Raw genomic sequence first — 15,671 nt, 5'->3', positions numbered from 1 at the left:
TATACATGAAATGTCTCAATCTTCTGAGGGACCATTCTGCCCTCGTTGGTTTCAGGATCATGAGGAGATGGGCCTCTTCAGTTTCTTTTATTTTCAGTAATTTTTACTTTAATTGTGGAGATATTTGTTCATAAATGAGCCAAAGAACATATGCTTCAAGTTTTATTTTTATGGTTTTTTAACCGTGCCATGAATAATGTCCAAAACATCAATATTAAACCAAATTAATACCATAACCAATCAGAAGGACATTTGGATCTAGTATGCAGTCAAATGCATTTTTCTGTAGAATTGGATTAGAAATTCTGTAGAATTTCTGTAGAATTGGATTAGAAAAGTCAGAAATACCCTTAGAAACAACCAAATGGAATTTTTTAAATGCAGAAGTTATATATACCATGGTACTTTAGAGCCACATTTACCACTGGAAAAATTTATTTCCTGGGAGCAAACCCATATTTATTAAAGGCAAATGTATCTCAAGTACAGGAGTACCTCTCTTTCAGAATTCTCAAAATGTGAATTTTTGCCCATACAAATAAGGAAATTTTGTCACTTTGCAGCAATATTTCTACAGTTGTAGGGCTGGAAGAAGCTGTGGTGAATGCTGTTGGGGCTTACCTAGATCCCCTCAGATCTCTTTGACCATTTCTGTGTCCCTCCCTTGCCTTCTGTGTTTTTGCTTTTAGGAAAACCATCACCTGTGCCTCTTTTCAGAGGCCATCTCTTGAGCTGCCAAAGACACTTTGCCAACTTTGCTGAGAGCTGGAAGTGCCTGGGAGTTCACATCCCCCTTGGGTGACCTTTGGCCAACAAGTGAATGATAGCAAAATATAAAGCCCAGGTCCTTTCCCTGACAAAAGTACTAACTTTAAGGTATAATTTCAATTTAGAGCCTCTGTGTGGGATCCAGCAGAAGCTGTGGCTCTGCTGGAGATCTCTTCTTTGGTTGGCTTCTTCCTCCCCTCGTCCTGTCCCCCTGACACTGGTACCTGTTTCTCTCAGAAGTCCTTCCTTAACATATTACTTACACACAAATCTTCATTTCAGGACGTGTTTCTGAAGAGCCCCATGTAAGATCTGAGATGAAGTTCATCTGCTCCAAACCACTCATTCACAAAGGATTAACCCAATCTATCAATCCACAAATATTTGTTAAAGGCCTACTATGTTTTGGGCCCAGTTTAGCCATGGAGAAGTAGATCTCTAGGAAAGTGGAAATGACAGAGTCCTCTGACCCAGGTCCCAAGTTATCTTCCATCAGAACCAGTGTGAGAATCCAGAAGAAGGTGTTACCAATGACAGATACATGAATTCAGGATCATTCATACATTATTAACCACCACTTGAGGAAGGTGAGAGAGGGAGAAGTCAATGAAGATCAATTGGAAAGTATGTGCATCATCTATTCCAAAGGTAGGGAGGGAGGCCAGTAAAAAAATATCCGTGGACTTACCTAAGTCCAACAGCATTCACTGAGAAACTCTGAAACATTATTATTTGATAATTAATATCATTGTCTTCTAATCTCTATTACTTATCTCTAAAGTTTGCAATCTATGACATAATGACAGATAGGAAATTGTAGGAAATCCTCTTATTTGCCCCCAAGAGATCCTAAACACTTCTGTGGAGTAAAAACACGACTAATCTTACTGTACTTTATAATAATCCATCCAAAAAATATTTACTGTCAGCTATGGATGCTTCCTGTTTTCTAATCAGTCATGTAATTTTTTTTTTTTTTTTTTTTGCACAGCTCTTGAGTACTTAGCACTTAGAATAGCCAGTGAGGAACATGGATAAATAGAGGTTATTTGGACTAGTCTGATCCCTCTCTCTTTTTTTTTTCTAGAACCCATTTCTTCTTCTTCTTTTTCTTTTTAAACATCTATTCATTTATTTTGAGAGAGAGAGAGAGAGAGAGAGAGAGAGGCAGAGACAGAAACGGAGACAGAAAGAATTCCAAGCAGGCTCCATGCTGTCAGTGCAGAGCCCAATGTGGGGCTCAATCTCATGAACTATGAGATCATAACCTGTGCCAAAATCTAGAGTTGGATGCTTAACTGACTAAACCATCCAGGCACACCTCTGGAACCCATTTCTAAACAAACAAACAAACAAACAAACAAACAAACAAACTGTAGTGATTACAATATCATCTGTGGTAGGTATAATATGCCCCCCCAAAATGTGTATGTACTAACCTCAGGAACTTGTGAATACGTTATTTTATAATGTAAAAGGGGTCTGTACCTCCAATTCCAATGGGAGGGGTGGAAGAGAGGAGGCTGTAGGGTTTCCCCACAACAATAACAAATGGTCGGGAAGCAGCTGGGTGTCCTCCCACTGAACTCAATTCTGACATTACCTAGCTGGAGATAGCATGAGATTCCACGGGTTAAGGGCTCAGGGCCATAAGACTGCCAATTGCAAGCCCAGATTGTTACCTGTGCTTCTGACCAATCACAGTTGCCCACAACTCCCTCCTTAGGCTTGATTAATCGGTAGAGCCACTCACAGAACTCGGGAAACATTTTGCTTACTAGTGTTAAAAAGAAAATCACAGGCCCAAGTTGGTGTCACTTAGGCCAAGTCACCAAACTGGGCCTTAATACCTAACCTAATTGCAGTTTCAAACTCCCCCAGAAATATAAGTCTTACCCTGTCAATCAGGAATTTTCTGGTAAGCACCAATGAGGTAACCTGTCTCATGGGCCCTCTCCATCCTCCAAAGGAAGGTAACCCACCTAATGAGAGCCCCTTCCCTTCCACCTAAGAGGAGGTGACATTGCCTAGAATAATGCTTTCTTTTCTTCTGCTAGTAAGTTTCTTGCCCTGCCCTCCTTCCTATAAAAACTTTCCATTTTATACAATCCCTTGGAGCTCCTCTCTACTTTCTAGATGGGGACACTGCCTGGTTAACGAATTGTTTAATAAATCCAATTAGACCTTCAAACTTAGTTGAATTTGTGTTTTTTTAACACTAGATTACCAGTTTATTGTAAAAGCCTAGAACTCAGGAACTCAGGAACTATGGAACTCTTCCATAGGGAAGAGATGCATAGAGCAAGGTATAGGGCAAATGCATGGAGCCTCAGGCCCTCTCCAGGCACACCACTCTTCCAGCACCTCCTCATGTTCACCAACCCCAGAAGCTCTCCGAGCCAGTCTGTTAAATAACAAAAATTAATCCAAGTAAAATTGAAAGCTCTAATTGGCTTTATTAATCGACTCGTGAATCGGGCAGCATCCCATCTCGCAAGTTGAGGGGAGCTCCAAAGAGCTACAGAAGAGGACAGATGTTTAAAGGTAGAGAGGGAGTGAACAAAAGGAAATTGTTAGCAAAAAATCTTTTTTTTTAGGCAAGGTTGCCTTCCTGAGGGGATCAGAAGAGGTCTATTGGTAAATTTCCTAGTGCTGACTAGGAAATTCCATGTTGGCTGGCTAAAGGTTACATTTCTGGGGGGTTAGGTTAGCTGCAGTTAGGTTAGGTATGAAGTCTTGGGTTACTGGCTTGCGGTCTTAACCTAAGTGACACCATTTTGAGCTGTGGTTTTCTTTTTAACAAGTCTTTTCGGGTTTTTAGGGAGGCCTCATTACATTGGCATAGTTGATTAAATCACTAGCCTTTGGTGATTGATCGAATCCTTCCCCTGGAGGTTAGAGGGATGGGACTGAATTCCAATCCTCTAACCACCTGGTTGGTTTTGCTGGCAACCAGCCCTCATCATTCAGTGGGGGGAGGGAGGGGGGGTCCAAAAGTCACCTCATTAATAAACAAAAGATACTTTACTGCTCTCATCACTTAGGAAATTCCAAGGGTTTTAGGAGCTCTGTGCCAGGAACCAAATACAGGAGTCCTCCTTATCCTTTGAGGGTACATTCTAAGACCCCCAGCATCCACTGCCTAAAAAAACAGATAGTACTGAACCTTATATACACTATGTTTTTTGCTATACAAACATACCTATGATAAAGTGTTTTTTTAATATTTATTTATTTTGAGAGAGAGAGAGAGAGAGAGAGAGAGCACAAGTGGGGGAGGGGCAGAAAGAGAGGAAGAGAGAGAATCCCAAGCAGGCTCTGCATGGGGCTCAATCTCATGAACTGTGAGATCATGACCCGAGCCCAAATCAAGAATTGGATGCTTAACCGACTGAGTCACCCAGATGCCCCAAGTTTAATTTATAAATTAGGCACAGTAAGAGATTAACAACAATAACTGATAATAAAATAGAACAATTATAACAATATACTGTGATAAAGTTATGTGAATGTGGTCTCTCTCTCTCTTTCAAAATATCTTACTGTACTGAACTTCTTGGTGAGATGATAAAATGCCTACGTAATGAGGTGAAGTGAGGTGAATCATGTTGACATTGTGATGTAGGGTTAGGCCACTATTGACCTTCTGAGCAGGAAAGGTCAGAAGGAGGCTCATCTGCTTTCAGACTGAGGTTGACTGTGGGTAGGAAAATCTTGGAAAGTGAAAGCACAGATAAGGAGGGGACTACTGTGTGTATTTCTTGTTAAAAAATTATAATATCACATAAGGCAAAATGAAAATAAGACTATAGATGGAATTAAGACTTAATCAGTTGATTCTAAAATAAAGAGATTATCCTAGATTACCCAGCTAGGCACAATGTAATGAGAAGTTCCTTAAACGTGGAAAGAGGAATCAGAAGCATCAGTGCCAGAGGGATGCTATGTGAGAAAGACTTGGGTAACCATTGCTAGCTTTGAAGATGAAGTGGGGCCATGAGCCAAAGAGTGTGAGAAGCCTCCAAAGCTGGAAAAGGCAAGCAAACAGATTTTCCCCTAGGGCCTCCAGAATGGAACACAGCCCTTGATTTTAGCTCAGTGAGATTCATTTCACACTGCAGAATTGTAAGATTATAAATTTGTGTTGTTTGAAGCTACTAAGCTTGTGGTAATTTGTGATAGCAACAACTGCAAACTGACATAACCAATATGCTCTTCAAGTTCATTGCTACTTCTGAAGAAAGTGCAAAACTTCTGTATCATGGCCAAAATTCTTTTTTATTCACTCAGTTTGATTTTCATGACCTGTATTTGAAATGTCCCACCATTCTTTTTGCCTGTCATGGGGTCTTCTGTATTTTCCCAGCCCTTCGTCTACTGAACTCAACTGCAATTATGTTTCAAGTGCCATCACTTTCTTCTGGCCTCCATACAAAACTAACACCAACAACAGTGAATATTTTCAAGCTTAGATGTGTTAGTTCCCCCTTGAAATTTACAGTTTGGGGTGTCTGGCTTCCTCTTCTCCTTCCCCTTCCATTTATATTCTGTTTAATTTGAGATTTTGAAGATATGATATTCAATGATGTTAGCAATAAAAACTGATATCCAGATGGGTTTATGACAACTGGAAGAAAATTTTCAACTCTTCTGGACAAGATACATTAAGATCAAAGACACAGAGTGATGACATCAGTATCACTAAAGCCCCAAATAACTCCACATGCATTTACTCACACACTCATTTATTCATTCAGTTGAATATTAACAAATATTTATTGAGAGCCGACCATGTGCTGGAAACTGTTCTAAGATTTGGGGATTGAACAAAGATCTCTGCCCTTGTAAAATGTATTTTCTGGTGCAGGGAGGCAGGCAATAAACCATACAGATAAGTAATATATGTTGGAGATGGTAAGTGCAATGAGAGGAAAAAAAGAGCAAGACATGTAAGATGGACTAGACATGTAAGACTGCTAACCCCACCCCACCACCAGCTTTGGATTGGAGGTTCCAATGATCCAATCTCTGGGTCTGATTAATATGCAACAGCAGCTAATAGAACTCAGAGAAACATTGTACTTACTAGATTATTAGATTATTATAAAAGGGTATAACCCAGGAAGAGCAGATAGAAGAAATGCATAGGGCAAAGTATGTGGAAAAGGGTGTCCTTCCTTGTCCTCTACAGGCTTGGCACTCTCCCCAAATCTCCACATATTCACCCACTGGGAAGTTTTGTGTTTTGTTTTGTTGTGTTGCATTTTATGGAGGCTTCATTCCATAGATATGATTGAGGCATCATTGGCCATTCACAAATGCACTCAATCTCCAGCCCTTCTCCCCCTCCCCAGAGATTGTGGGGATGGGACTAAAATTTCCAACCCTTCAGTCCTGCCTTTGGTTCCCCTGGTAACCAGCTCCCATCCTCAGGTATTTTCCAAAATTCACATCATTAACATAACAAAAACATCATTATAGCTCTCATCTATAAGGAAATTCCCAGGGTTTTAGGAGCTCTGTGCCAGGAATGGAATGAAGACCAAATATATATTTCTTATTATAAATCACAATATCACAGTAGCTTATTACATAGTTTTAAGACCAAGAGGGACATGATCTTATCATGTTTTACCATTTTTTTAGCTTTTATTTATTTAAATAATCTCTACACCCAATGTGTGGCTTGAACTCACTTCTCCAAGATCAAGAGTCCCATGCTCTCCAAATGAGCCAGCCAAGAGTTCCCAATCTTACGTATTTTAAATGGGTTGTTCTAGGGGCACATGGGTGGCTCAATCAATTCAGTATTCAACTCTTGATTTCGACTAGGGTCATGCTCTCACAGTTTTTGAGTTTGAGTCCCAGGGTAGGCTGTAAGCAGACAGCACAGAGCTTGCTTGGGATTCTCTCTCTGTCCCTCTGTCTCTGCCCCTCCCCTGCTCAGGCACTCATTCCCTTTCTAAATAAATAAATAAATAAATAAATAAATACTAAAATTTTTAAAAATAAAAAATAACATAAATGGATTGTTCTAGTTTCTGACTACTGTAGAGGAACAATTGAGAAAGATAAGGGACACCATTCATGAGACAACTTTAGTAATCTAGGTAAGAGATAATGATAGCCAGGACCAGGGTGGTAACAGTGGACATGGTAAAAAAAAATGGTCAGATTCTAGTTATATGTTGAAGCTAGAGCCAACATGATTTTTTGTTTGATTGCATGTGTGCTATTTGAGAAAGAGAAAATTAAAAGATGACTCCAGGCTTCTTGGCCTTAGGAAAGATGGCATTTTCAATCAGTGACATGCAAAGGCTATAGATGCAAACTTCCATGGAGTAGGGAAAGATCAGAAGGTCCAGCTGGGGCACGTTAACTTTGATATATCTAATAGATAATCAAGTGGAGCTACCAGCTTGGCAGTGGGATATGGGAATATAACATTTGTGGGACATTTCTGGGTTGGAAATATATATTTGAGACTTATAAACATATAGTTCATGTTTAAAGTCATGAGAATAAAAATGAGATCACCTAAGGGAGTGGGTGTGACAAAGAAGAGAAGGGTCAAAAACTGAGCCCTGGCATTTAGCATTAGGATGGCAAGGATATGAGGAAGAACCTGCCAAGAAGGCTTTGAAGGAATCGGTGGGGTAGGAGGTATTAAACAAAATTTGGGGGCACCTGGGCGGCTCAGTGGGTTAAATGTCCAACTTCGGCTCAAGTCATGATCTCATAGTTGGTGAGTTTGAGCCCTGCTTTAGGCTCTGCTCTGACAGCTCCAAACCTGGAGCCTGTTTCAATTCTATGTCTCCCTCTCCCTCTCTGCCCCTCCCCAGATTGTGCTCTCTCTCTCTCTCTCTCAAAATAAACAAATAAACTTTAAAAAATTCAAATGAGTAAATTTGAAGATCTAAAATTGGCTTTATTAAATGATTCTCAATCAGGCAACATCCCATCTAGCAAATAGAAGGTAGCTCCACTGAGCTAAACAGAAGTTTGTAAAGAGAGAGAGGGCATTAAAAAAAAGAAGAAGAAAAGGATTTATTAGCAAGTAATGCATAGTTTAGGCAAGGTTGCCTTCCTAAGGGGAGGGAAAGGAATCTATCAGTAAATTTCCATTACTGGCCAGTAAATTCCATGTTGACTTGTTAAGGGTTACATTCCTGGGAGGTTTAAACTGCAGTTAGGTTAGGGATTAAAGTTAGGTTTAAACTGCAGTTAGGTTTAGTGACTTGGGCCTGAACCTGTGTGATGCCATTTGGGGACAGTTTTGCTTGTTTGTTTCAGATTGAGAAAGAGAGAGCTCACACAGGAGCAGGAAAAGGGCAGAGAGAGAGAGAGAGAGAGAGAGAGAGACAATCTTTAGTAGGCTCCACATTCAGTGGGGAGCCTGATGTGGGGCTTGATCTCATGACTGCGTGATCATGACCTGAGCTGAAATCAAGAGTGGGCTGAGCTGACTGTTTTTCTGTTTTTTTGTTTTTAAATTTTTTTAATGTTTTTATTTGTTTTTGAGACAGAAAGAGACAGAGCATGAGCAGGGGAGGGGCAGAGAGAGGAGACACAGAATCTGAAGCAGGCTCCAGGCTGTGAGCTGTGAGCACAGAGCCTGATGTAGGGCTCGAACTCATCAACCGTGAGATCATGACCTGAGCCAAAGTTGGACGCTTAACTGACTGAGCCACTCAGGCACCCCTGTTTTGTTTTGTTTTTTAACAGAGGGAAAACAGTAGAGAGTGGAGACCTGAAAGCAAGTGAGGAAGTGTTCTCAGGAAGAGAGAGAGACCAAGTGAGACACAGAGTGGTAATCATTCATTAGATACCAGCTTGGAAGTCATTGGTCAGCCTTGACTGGAACAGTTTCTTAGAGTGCTCATGGCAAAGCTTAATCTGGGTCAGTTTAAAGGGAGGAAAACCCAGACAGTTCTTTTGAAGAGTTTTGTTTATCAAAACTAAAGTGAAGCAAAGAACAAAGCTATATAGCAAGAGAAGTGAGGTCAAGAGAATGTTTTACAACGAGAAAAATAACAGCATGAATAATTGTGCTGATGGGGATGATTAGAAGGAGAAGGAGAAATTGATGATGTGAGAGCAGAGGGAAGAATTGTTGGAGCTCTTTTCTTGAATAGGCCAAAAGAGAATGTGTATAGGTCAGTGGTTCTGAAGCTCTAGTGTGAATCAGAATCCCCTAGAGAGCCTGCAAAAACCCAGTTTTCTGGGCCCCACCCCCAGAGCTTCTGATTCAATTGGTCTGGGGTGGAACCTGAAATTCTGCATTTCTAAGTTTCCAGGTAGTGTTGATGCTGCTGGTTTGAGGACCACACTTTGGGAACCACTGGGTAATTGGGAAGGGGTTGTTGACTCTAAATAGGAGTCAATCCTTTAATCTATAGTAACAGATTCATTCATTGAAGTAGTTATACAAGAGAGTTTATTTTGGAAAGATGCAGCCAAGAAGACAAAAACAACTAATGTAGCCAATCTCTGTCTTAGCCTATATGACTTACTAGAACCTGGCATTGCTCCCGAAGAGAAGTCATTCAGGATAAGTCTAAGTTTGCAGGCACACTACCTTCACCTCCACACTAACTGAGCTATTTTTCTGATGTCCAGCCAAGTAGAAACACTCGGTTCACATAATCACTCCGTTTACATGATTGGAACGCCTCCGAGGCCACTCCTGGCTGGGCTTCTGCAACATTCTTGGGAGTCCCAGGTGCATCACACCCTTAGCTTTCTCTTTCCAATGCATGTTCCACAACATCGCAAAAGAGCCTAACTAAATGTGATTGTGTTGTTTTGCTGGCCAGCATTTGGAATTGTGATTAGCTGGGGGCCAAGCCAAAAACCTCAAGAAGCCTGAGTCTTGTATTTTCATTTTTTTTTTTTTGTTCTTATTGCAATGTTCATCGCTTGCCAGAAACGGCCACTAACCATCAATCTTTCCATAATGTTTTTTCTATTTTCTCATGGCAGAGATGGGTAGAGTGATATATACTCATAATGGAACAACAGCAACTTTCCTCTCATAGTTGTTAGGGGGTTAAAAACATTTTTATATTCAATTTATTATGTCCATTTTATTTTTAAATTTTTTAATGTTTATTTATTTTTAAGAAAGAGAGACAGAGTGAGAGTGGGGGGAGGGCAGAGAGAGGGAGACACAGAATTTGAAGCAGGATCTAGGCTCAAAGCTGTCAGCATAGAGCCCAATGTGGGGCTTGAACCCATGAACTGTGAGAGCATGACCTGAGCCAAAGTCAGATGCTTAACCAATTGAGCCACCCAGGTGTCCCATATTATGCCCATTTTAAACACGAGGAAACTGAAGCTCCCAGGAATAAGTCAACTCTATGGGTCTTTGAATTCTGAATTTTTTACATACAGCACTATATAAGTTTAAGGTGTGCAGTATAATGAGTTGACTTACATATATTGTGAAATGATTATTGCAGTGAAATATTGGAAACATTAATGCAATGAACCCAAGGCCCACCAGGGTGTGAAAAAAAAAAGATCAAGGAAGTTAGTAAGTGAGGCTTTGACTTAAGCAAGGAGTGGAACCAGGATGGAGATCAGCACTTGCTCTCAAAGGATTGACACAAATAATAATGTTTTTGTATGGTTACACCAAACACTGGATCAGGTTGGATGTTGTCCACAGTTGGAGTTGGATGTCCAGAAACCCTCAATGGAAGGAAGACTTTGGACCCTTATCACTTGTCACTTTTTCTCTGTTCCCAATATCTTATTCCCTAGAACCATGCAAAATGAAACTGCACATGATGGCAAAGAAGACTGTGGTCATGGACCTGAGAAGTAAATAAACAAGAAAAGAAGAGAAAGGAAGAAGGAGAACATGGGGAAGAGAAGAGGAAATATTAGGGCATTTTCTGTCAGGAAGTAGAGCAAAAGGTAAAATCAGAGATGATCCTATTTAACATAGAATGACACACCTCTGAGGTGGAGGCATCATGCACAGAATGTTAACATGTCTCCCACTGAATGCTCCGGGGGTGACATCCCCTCCAGCCCAGTCAATGCCTCATTTTACAACAGGAACTTCTCCAAACAAGTTTCCATATTAAGGCTTTTCATTGAGCCCACTTCCCAGAATTGGGTCCTGGCCTCCTTTTCAATTGCAGAATATGAATCAGAATCATAGTTAATGATCCTGAAAAATAAAACAAGATACTCCTTTTACTTGAAGAAAGAAATAAATACACTGTGTGGTAATTTTCTGATGCATTTCAGAATAATCTTCATGTTAACTCAGTGGGAAAGTAATTAGATTTCCTCTGAAAGAGAAAACATTATCTCCCACATTGAAAAAAAAGAAAAGGAAAAAACCAAGGTCAATAGATTCCAGGGCTGGGACCTACTACAAATGTTCCTGGTTTTGAAAGGAATTTGTTCTGACCTCACTTTTAAGGGACTCAGCATATGTGTCTTGAGCTTATTTTCCATTTGCTAATTAAAAGTTCCTTGTCAGCAGTATTTATCACTATTATTATTGGTAAGTGAATCATCCTCTTTTTCCACCAAATCTATTTTCCAGGCTTACCCGTTCTAAATGCTGGCTTACCACTCACCCATAGGTGCCAAAACAATGCACTCAGATGAGCCTCCTCTGCATTTCTCTGTCAAATCCTTTTGCTCTAATCTGACACTGAAAGTCTTAATTGAATGATTGCCTGCTTTAAAAATGTTCTGGATTGACATCTGTCTTACTCTCAAAGCAAACATTTTTTAACATTCTTTTAAGACCAGGTCAGAGGCCCTTAACAAGGCATCATAAGAGAAATAGATTTGCCTTCAGCTTAGTGTCTTCCAGGGTAGAAATGTGAATTTCTAAGTCTTGCAGATGCATGAATTTCCAGGGCAGTTTTGTAGATCCATACCCCCTCTGTGTTCATGAAAAACCATGGCAATGGAGACTTTAATAAATGCATTAATAAAGGGCCACTCCAAAGCTGTTATTCATTTTTTAATTTAAATTTTTAAAAAACTTTTCATTTTCAAATAAATTTCAACTTTTAAAAACAATGCAAAAAATACTACAAAGATGTTTGTATATCCTTCATCCAGCTTCTCCAAATGTTGACAGCTTACATAACCATAGATCAGTTATCAAAATCAGAAAATTAACATTGATTCAATACTGTTAGCTAATCTACAGCCTTTATTCGAATGTTTCTAGTTGTCCTACTAATCTCCTTTTTCTGCTTCAAGATCCAATCCAAGATCACATGTTGTCTTTGGTTTTCATGTCTCCTTAGCCCCCTTTATTTTTGGACAGTTATTCAATCTTTCTTCATCTTTCAGGACCTTGACCTGTTATTTGGGGCCAGTTATTTTATAGAATGTCCCTCAAATTGGGGAACCTACTTTCAAAGAATTGCCTTTCCCTTTCACAATCCTCATATCAAAATTCTAGAAGGGTATTGGAGTTCTACTCTTGTGAGCAAATGTGTGGTAGGAGGGAAAATGGTGAAATCATGCCAAACAAATACTTATTTCTTCTACAGTTTAGGGACATCCTGAAAAATAAGGCCTCATGAAATTAATCTCATAAAAGCTTATGTGGTTCAGTCTGAAATGTGGCCATCCTTTTCAAAGAAGCAATCAAGATGGGTGTAATCAGTTACAAACAACAGACAAGGAAAGTCAAACTAGTTTGAGCCAGAGAGAAGACTTATTGCCACATGCAACTAAGAAATCTGCAGGTAAGATGAACTTCAGGAAAGGGCTGATTCAGTCCCTCCAGGGTCTTTCTACCTTAATTATTCTTCCCACAGTGTTGGTTTTATCCCAGGGCTGGTTGTTTCTGTGGTCACATGGTAGCCACCAATAACAACTGGGGGACATGCTCCCTCATTCACATTCAGAAAATCACTGAGAATTCTCTAACCCAGTCACTAGGTTATAGAATGTACTGAATCCCAGGGCACCTGGATGGCTCAGTCGTTTAAGAGTCCAACTTCTGCGTGGGTCATGATTTCACGGTCTGTGGGTTCAAACCTTGCATCAGGCTCTGTGCTGACAGCTCAGAGCCTGGAGCCTGCTTTGGATTCTGTGTCTCCCTCTCTCTCTGCCCTTGCCCCGCTCACACTCTCTCTCTCTTTTTTACACTCTCTCACTCTCTCAAAAATAAACAAACATTAAAAAAATTAAAACAACAACAACAACAACAATGTACTGAATCCCTTAAATCAATCATAGGTCACCACTTAACCTAAGAATAGGACCTCTGTCACCCAGTTCACATGTGGGGTGCTTTTAGAAGAAATGGGTGCTATGTAGGCAATTAACTTATGTGGGGAGTAAGCTTAGAAATTCCCTGAGCCTTTATTGATGGGTTAACAAGGCACCTTTCTTTTGTTAATCAGCTCCACTCTGGGCAGCTTCATCCCCAGTGCAGCAGTCTATAGCCCTATTTACCTGTTTACCTAATTTGGTCCTTCCCTCCTGTGAAAGCAGCTTTCTGCTATAGTACTAAATTGGCGGGCTCTTTTGCCCTGAATATCTAATCTTGCTTACCTCATATACCTTTTATTGGGGGTCTTTGCCCCCCCTACTTAATTCTGGGGGTCTTAGCCCCCCCTTCTCTATCCTTTAAATTTTTTTTTTTTCAACGTTTTTTTATTTATTTTTGGGACAGAGAGAGACAGAGCATGAACGGGCGAGGGGCAGAGAGAGAGGGAGACACAGAATCGGAAACAGGCTCCAGGCTCTGAGCCATCAGCCCAGAGCCCGACGCGGGGCTCGAACTCACAGACCATGAGATCGTGACCTGGTTGAAGTCGGACGCTTAACCGACTTCGCCACCCAGGCGCCCCCCCCTTCTCTATCCTTATTCACCCAATCTTGTTTACCCAAACGTGGGTGTGAGCATCCTACGGCTTTGTAATTCTTTATGCCTTGTTAACACATCAGTGCAGGCTCAAGGAATTCCAAAGCTTATTCCCCACAGGTATCCACATATCCCAAATATGCTTTTCCCATGATCTCTATCCCATAAATAGTTCCATGGAGTCATCCTTGACTTCTCTCTTTCTCTCACATCACACATCTGATCCATCAGGAAACACTTTCTACTCTACCTTCAAAGAGTATCCAGCATCCAATCACTTCTCATTGCCTCCACCAGGCTGCTCCAATCTATTACTATATCTTGCTTGGATTATTGCAATAGTTTCTTGAAGTTTTATCTCTTCTAAGCTGTCACCTAAAGTTCATTCTCCACTATACAGCCAGTGATCCTTTCAACCAAAAATCTGACTGTGTTACCTCAACTGCTTGAAACCTCCATAGTAATCTCCTTGAAATGTGTTGTCGCACTCAGTAAAGTCTTTACCTTGTTTGATGCTATCCTGGGTCCAGCTCCCAATTAAACTCTGACCGCTCTCCTCCCATCCACCCCCTTGCTCCCTTTGCTCCAGCCACACTGGCTGCCATTTTGTTCCTTAAACATGCCAGGCAGGTCCTACTACAGAGCCTTTGGACCTCCAGCTCTCTGTCTGCCAAGCTCTTTCCCTAGATAGCTGATGATTTGCTCCCTCACTTCCTTCATATATCACCTTACCACTGAGTATTCACTGATACTAAAGATTTTATTATTGTTTCTGTTTGGTGCAATAATGGTATTGTAGATTGTGCTGAAAATGTTCTCATCTGTCATGACTGCATACCTATGGACAGGATGGCATGGTGTCTTGGTTTGGTTTGCTATGTGTGATTGTGTGTATGTGTACATGTGTGGAGGTGTGTGAAGACAGAAGGGAAATAGGTGAAACATGATTAGAAAAATATTGTTCATGGGTGCATCTAAATGGGTGAAACCAGGTAATGGGTCATTCTATTTTCTCTCCTTTTGTGTATTTAAAATTTCCATACTAAAAAGCCTTTAAATTACCTTATCATAGACTCCTTTCTGACCACATCTCTCTTACCTTTTCCTTAGTTATCTTTGTAGTTCTTATCACCATCTGACATAATACACATTATTTGTTTGTTTATACCCTCTCCTTCTGATAGAACATAAGTTCTATTAATGTTTACTTGAATGTAAGAATGTAAATTCCATTAATATTTATCGAATATTGTTGTGTGCTAGTCACTGTTCTAAATACAACGTTTTGTTCATTTGATTCCCTATGCCTACACTGATTAACACATAGCAGGTGTTCAAGAAATGCTTTTTAATTTAATGAAAGATATGCATGGAAAAGAATGACCAGATTATGGACAAGAGATAAGATGCTAATATTATAGTTTGAGCTCCTGGATCCAGCTGAACCTGAAATCTTTGGGTTTTGCAATTGCATAAGCCAATAAGCTCTCATTTTTTATTGGGCCAGTTTGAACTGGTTTTTCAGGAAGAACTTGAAACTAGAAGAACCTTGTTACAGTATGTAACTAAATGTCTCTAAACTCCTTTCACAAGCAAAATGGGAAAACTGTCACTAGTTGCCCAGCCTACCTCATAGACCTGTTAACATTAGTGATGCTCAACTGAATTACTATATATGGAAGGACACTGCTGACTTCAACATAGTTCTGCGATGTGTGCTATTGTTGCTCACAATTAGGCAAATAATAGAATCTTTGCATTAAAAGGAAAGTTAGACTGGGAAACTCTATTACTTATGAATTATCAGAAAAGTCATTCTGGCTGCCCAGAGTTTTCATCCTGGGACAAGAAACAACCGAGCTCCACCAAGTAAACTCAACAGGATGAAAGATAACCAAGAATAAAAATGTTTTACAAGTTAAAAAAGAAAAGAAGAAGAAGTGAGGGGGGCATTTACAGATAACCATTCCCAGACCCCTTCCTTTTATGGAGCAGGCCAAGAAAACACCGGTGTCTTGTTCAAGGTCACACAACTACTTTCAGT

The sequence above is a fragment of the Puma concolor genome, chromosome A3, assembly GCF_028749965.1.
Source record: "Puma concolor isolate L17-30 chromosome A3, mPumCon1.1.hap2, whole genome shotgun sequence".
NCBI lineage: Eukaryota > Metazoa > Chordata > Mammalia > Carnivora > Felidae > Puma > Puma concolor.
This window is presented reverse-complemented; position numbering follows the sequence as displayed.